Below are 6,322 nucleotides of genomic sequence, written 5' to 3' on the forward strand. Positions count from 1 at the left end.
CGATTTTGTGCTCCGCGGCTCTATCACTTGCCAGAAGCAACGGACCAAGGCCCCCTCCCCCGCCGTCTATCGTCCCGAATATCGCCTCGGATTCACTTCTCCGCACGTCCTACCTTCCAGAAAGTGGTCGCTTTTCTGTTCAGAGAGTTGTTGCTATTCTTTTCTTCGATCTCCTGTTGAGTTCGTAGGTGTTCAGAATGGTTTGATCCCCATTCAGCTGAATTCCTGAGACCAGACGAAATCCAGGTCTCCTACTCCTCCGCAATCTTGCTCCAGCCCCCCACTGATGAAAAATTTTAAAGAGTAAGAAAGAGCTGAATATTTGTGACAAAAAAAAAAAAAATACTCATCTAGGTTTTGAATTCTCTGGTCCTCTGCAATGAAATGGTCAAATTGCCAGGAGAGAAACGTTATTTAGCTTTTTTTAATTTTATGAGTACCAGGGACCTCTTTAGCATTTGGTAATGCCCTCTGAGAAAATGTTTTTAGAGGCAAAAAAATTCAGAAGGAAAAGAAAGGTGTACTTGAAAAAAATTATCAAATTTTATTTTATTTTTTTAAGATTTTATTTATTTATTTGACAGAGAGAGACACAGTGAGAGAGGGAACACAAGCAGGGGGAGTGGGTAAGGGAGAAGCTGGCTTCCCGCCGAGCAGGGAGCCTGATGCGGGGTTCGATCTCAGGACCCCAGGACCATGACCTGAGCTGAAGGCAGACACTTAATGACTGAGCCACCCAGGCGCCCCAAAATTATCAAATTTTAAATGAAAAAAAATTGCTACAGTCATGTAAGAACCCTTTCATTAAATGCCATAAATAAGATTGAGTGACATGTTTAATGATTCCTGGAATTTTGAATTGTCTGCAACAATTGTTGTGTGGGGGTATGAAATTATTTATAACTTCTGTTGTTGACACAGTACTCCTGACAGTATTGTGGTTTGTTACTTATAATCGTAATTGAAGGAAATGTTACATTTCTGCTGGATATTAGTAAAAATAAAGAAATATGGTTTTTCCCACTGACGTTCAGACTCCCAAAATAGTATCCCTAGATTTTCTTGAGGGGTATGATGAGGATCCTTGTTGGTGGAAAAAAAGTGATGACTTTGGATCGACCCATTGAACTAAAACTTTGCGTAAAGGCTATGATGGAGCACTAAGCCAGTCTGAGGGAATCCAAACACTTGCTACAGAAGTGATGTCTGAGGTATATCTTAAAGGACAAATAAGAATTTGCCAAGTGAGGGAGCACCTGGGTGGCTCAGTCAGTTAAGGATCTGCCTTCGGCTCAGGTCATGATCTCAGGGTCCTTGGATCAAGCCCCAGGTCAGGCTCTGCACTCAGCAGGGAGCCTGCTTCTCCCTTTCCCTCCGCTCCTCCCCACCCTACTCCTCCCTTCCCCCACTTCCTCCACTCATGCTTGCACTCTCCCTCTCAGATAAATAAATAAAATCTTTAAAAAAAAGATTTTAGATGAATGATGTGAGCTATAGCAGAAGAACATGTAAACCTGTGGAACAGCAGTACACAGGGAGCTATCCCTCAAGTGTAGAGTCAAGAGAGGGTGGGGGGAGAGGAGAGTGGAGAGGAGAGCAGGACTGTGCACTGGAGAACCCCACGGTGAGCATTGCTGAAGGGCTTAGATTTTATGTGGAAAGCAATGGGGAGCTGCTGAAGTATTGAGGGGATGTTACATGGTCCGATTTGTGTTTTCTATTGAGTTCTCTGGCTGTATTGTAGAGGATGGGCTTGAGTTGGTGGGAGAACAGAGAAGAGGTCATCTGAGCGGGCATGATTGGTAATGAAATAAGGATGCTCTTTAGAAGGAGGACAAAGAATAGAGGTGCAGAAATATTTAACATGTGTGGTAGCTTGGGTCATTGCTTCCTAACTTTGTGCTCCCTCTGTTTGGGAATTACACATGTGACATTGTGCTTTGCACTAGAAACAAAGTATATTTCCCACCCTTGGACTTTGGTCTTGGCCATGTAATTTCCTTTGGCCAATGGGATATTAGTGAACTTGTTATCAACAGAGGTTTGAAATGTGTCTGTGCATTCTTGAGCTTCTTTTGTCACCACGAAACATACTGTTGGCAGCTTGTAGGTCCAGGTGGATGAGAAACATGTGGAGCATGCCTGACTCTCACTCTTGGTCTGCAGCCAGGCCCAGCTGCCTTGCAGGCTGAAGGAGAGCCTCCCCACTAAGTCCAGCCTAAATCAGAGAACCATAGTCACTCTGCACACCCATAGGAATGACAATAAATGCTTGTTGTGGGAGACAACTGAGATTTTCTGTGTTTTTCTTAATTTGTTATTGTTATTGTACAAAATAGTGATGAATAAAGATATAAAGTTAGAAGGAGTCAGTGACTCAATGGATGAGAATTGGTTAAGATTCTCTAGGTTCTGATTAGGATACTGGGGGTATAATGGTTCTAAAAACTGAGACTAAGGAATCAGTGGAAGAGAAAGAGCTTTTGTGGCAATAGTTAATGAGATCAGTGTAGCAGATTTTGAGTTGGAACTCTTGTTGGGGCATCTAGGTAAGCAAATTAGTGGACAGTACCATACATAGCCCAAAACTGATAGAAGATATTGAAGTTGAAGATAGAAAAGAGTAAGTCATTAGGCTATAGTTGGTATCTAATAGCATGAGATTGAATAAGGCTCAGGGAAAGAATGAATAATGAACCCACACTGGGCCAAAGAAAGAAGAATGGTCACTCAACACTTAAATCTGAGTATAGTAAAAGGAACCAATAAAAGAGGCTGAGAAGAAATTGTAGTTAGATGGAGAAACACAAAAAAATCACAGAAAATAAGAGAAATGAGTCTCAAGAGATAGAACAATACAAGTGAACACTGCTGTGGTGTGTTGGTATAGAAGCCAGATTGCAAACGGGCTGACTAGCAACTTTGAGAGGGGAAATCTTATTTTTTTCAGAAATTTATCCTTAAACTAGGAATGCTATCCATGTATCTCAACCACAAGCTGATCTTAATACAATGGAGTAGCATATTCATTGGAAAATAGTTTCCTAATTAATGGAGTAGCATGTAAAATAAAGATTTGTTTCCCCCATTAATGTCCATTTATAATTTTTTAAACAAGATTTTATGGATTACTTTGAAACCCTATAAATGAAATAAAATCTGTCTTCAGGCTCTTACATACCTAATATCTAATTCTCAAAACAATCATGAAGGTAGAAGCAGCAGATGAATTCATATTCGAACTCAGACTTTAAATTTGGCACCAAATTCCATCATTCCTTCAGCTACATTACATCATATTGGCAATGGCTACATAGTGGAATATCAGTTATGAGTGAGTATGTTTCCATGTCTGACCATTTGATCTATGAGAACCACTTTGGAGATCATTGAAGGCAGACAAGAGCCTCTTGGCAGTAACTATCTTTTATTGCATTTGTTAAGCAGAAATTTAGGTAATTTAGTATCAAAGCATGGCAAAACGTGTTTCTAGCTCTGTTTTAAGCCTCATTATGCTTTGCCTAAAGGTTTAAAAATATTATGTTCCAGCAATACTGGATTTAATTGAGAGCTCCCTAATAAAATGAATTCAGTCAGAAGCAATTTGTAAAAGTTGTTGAGAGACTGTGGTGTTTGCATTTAGAAGTGCCGAAATTCTGACAGAGTTTTGAGTAGAGAGCAAAGAGGGGGAGAGTCAAGAATAGGAAAAAGAATAGTTCCACTTCCTTTTGTAATAACTTTGTGGCTGTGATATGCATTTTTTGGTCATGCCCCACCACGCAACGACAACAAATGCTAGAATATAGATATGTGATGGTGTATATCCTTCTTTGCACTTGTTTTAGAATATCCATACATTATATTATTTTAAAAAATCTATTATAGTTTTCTGAGTTCTACCTAAAAGACCATTTCCTATTCTATTTAGTTCTTCATGCAAGCGTTCCTTAGAGTATCTGTGGTAAAGAACCAGTTTTTTGGTTTAAAAAAAATTCTAGGGGCACCTGGGAGGCTCAGTCAGTTAAGCCTTCGATGATTTCTGCTCAGATCATGATCTCAGGGGTGTGAGATCAAGCCCCATTGCAGATTTCATGCTGGGTGTGGAGCGTGCTTGAGATTCTCTCCCTCTGCCCCTCCCCTACACCCCTTCATTCTCTCTCTCTAAAAAAAAAAAAAAAATTCTAGTCTGTTGCAAACCAATACTTTTATAAAACACAAGAAAGACATAACTTGAAAAAGTAAAATAAAAATGACACACAAAATGCAAATTCTAAACTTTTAATTATTACTAAATTCAGCTGATACTAAATTACTGTCATATTACTATGAAAGATTTACATGTTGATTCTCAGGTTTTGTACTTATCTCCTGGTCATAATAAACAGCTCATCACCTGATACATGTCCCCAGACCACACTGTGAGTAGCCCTGTATTGCAACATCATTTTTTATATTTTTGACATATTATGTAACTCCTTTCATTGTTTATATATATAGAAAAGAGTTCTGCTTGTCACTTCTTATTGGGTTTAGGCAGGGACAAGTTTTGTAAAGACAAGAGTCCAGGGAGCAGTCATCATCACCAGTGGATTCTCAAATTGCAGGTGGACAAGGTATAGAATTTAGTCAGTAGAAATAAAATGAGTAAAATGCAGAAATTTGGACAAAGTGTAAAAGTCAACAAGGGCTTTTTGAGAGACGTCCAAAAGAAAAAGAAGACACTGACAAAACCATGGAATCATTTCCCTTCTTTGAGCTCAGAAATGAAGAGCCAAGAACATGATTAGACTATGACCATAGGGAGTTGTCTGTCCCATAGAAGGTTTCTATCAGACCATTATTTTCCAAACTGGGACACAAGGAACACTGGTAGTAAGCAACATGTTACCTGGTGATACACAGATAAGTGTGTTTTTATTTTTATATTTGTGAATATTTGTAATATTAGAAAAACAAAGTAAGTATCAAAATTCTGATGTCATGACTAGTATCACTTAGGATAAGTCTAAGTAGTAAAAAGAATTGAAAGAAAATAATAAGAATAGTATTGATGTTATGCAACTATAACCCTGTGGAAATTAGTCAACTGCAGGAACTTTGGACTCAGTACAATTTAAGCTCTGACTCAGAATCAAAATTCTATGTATTTTTAGCAATTACTTTGGAGCATAATATACTTCATAGAACTCTGGGCTCTGGGAAAACGGGTAGAAACACAGATGACAGAAAGTGGTTTGATTATACTGCTGTGAGAGAAACTACCTTAAAATTAGTAACTTAAGACAGCCATTTTATTATGTTCATTGGTCACAGTCATGTGGGTAAGGAATTCCACTTGTGAATAACAAGAAAGGCTTGTCTCTGCTTTCCCATTGGCTGGGTTCCAGCTGGGGAAGCACCAGGACTGAGAGACTCTGAAGACCAGGAATCACCAGGAGATCTTGATAAGTGTGAAACATACCCATTATGATTCAGTACATCCAAAATATACCCATTATGGTTCAGTACATCCAGATGGGGGGGATGGGCCGGGGTGGCCCGAGACTGATGTCAATGCTGCTGATCCCAGGACTATACCTTGGGGCGCTAGGGCAGGAAGACACAATGTATTTTGGGTTCTCCTTCATGAGAAGAATTTCAGAATAACCCTAATTATAATCAGCCTTATATATAAGGTTTCCCTACACACAAACTGCTTCAAATAATTGCTATCAGTCAATTCAAATCAAATACATTTATGATCAAATAGAAACTACATCCAGCTTTTTACTACAAACACGAAGATTGGCAATATCTGAGAGAGATTATAAGGAGACGTGAGATAAGTGAAATTAACAAGAAATGGAAAAATTATTATAGGGTTTACAGAATACTTGATTAGTTCATTTGAATTTATAGTTTTGAGTTCGCAAGTCTAAGGTTCTTGAGCTATGTTTTTTCCTTACTCTCTCGCTGGCACGTTCTTAATCTCGAATCAGAGACAAACTGAACATTCAAAGCAGCCAACTGCACACAAACATACACACATTGAAGTTAAATTTACTCTGTGCCAGTAGCATCCCCAAGTGTGTGTGAAGAAACCATTGTAGACATTTCTATCAGAGTTCCAGCCCTTCACTAATTTTCGAGCTCTGAGCAGAAAGGAAAAGGCACCAGTATGTAGTTAGAGAAATATATGATTTACACATTAACGAGCAAGGAAATACAACCCACAGAGGGGAGAATGAAATTGTGGCCAGCTAATAAGTGTCTGTACTTATTAAGGCTAAAGAAACAACCTGTGAAACAAATCTAAGCCTTTCCCAAACAGTGCAGGGCAATT

Source organism: Callorhinus ursinus, unplaced genomic scaffold (assembly GCF_003265705.2).
Source record: "Callorhinus ursinus isolate GAN/ISIS: 27379988/994484 unplaced genomic scaffold, GSC_fseal_2.0 scaffold1, whole genome shotgun sequence".
NCBI lineage: Eukaryota > Metazoa > Chordata > Mammalia > Carnivora > Otariidae > Callorhinus > Callorhinus ursinus.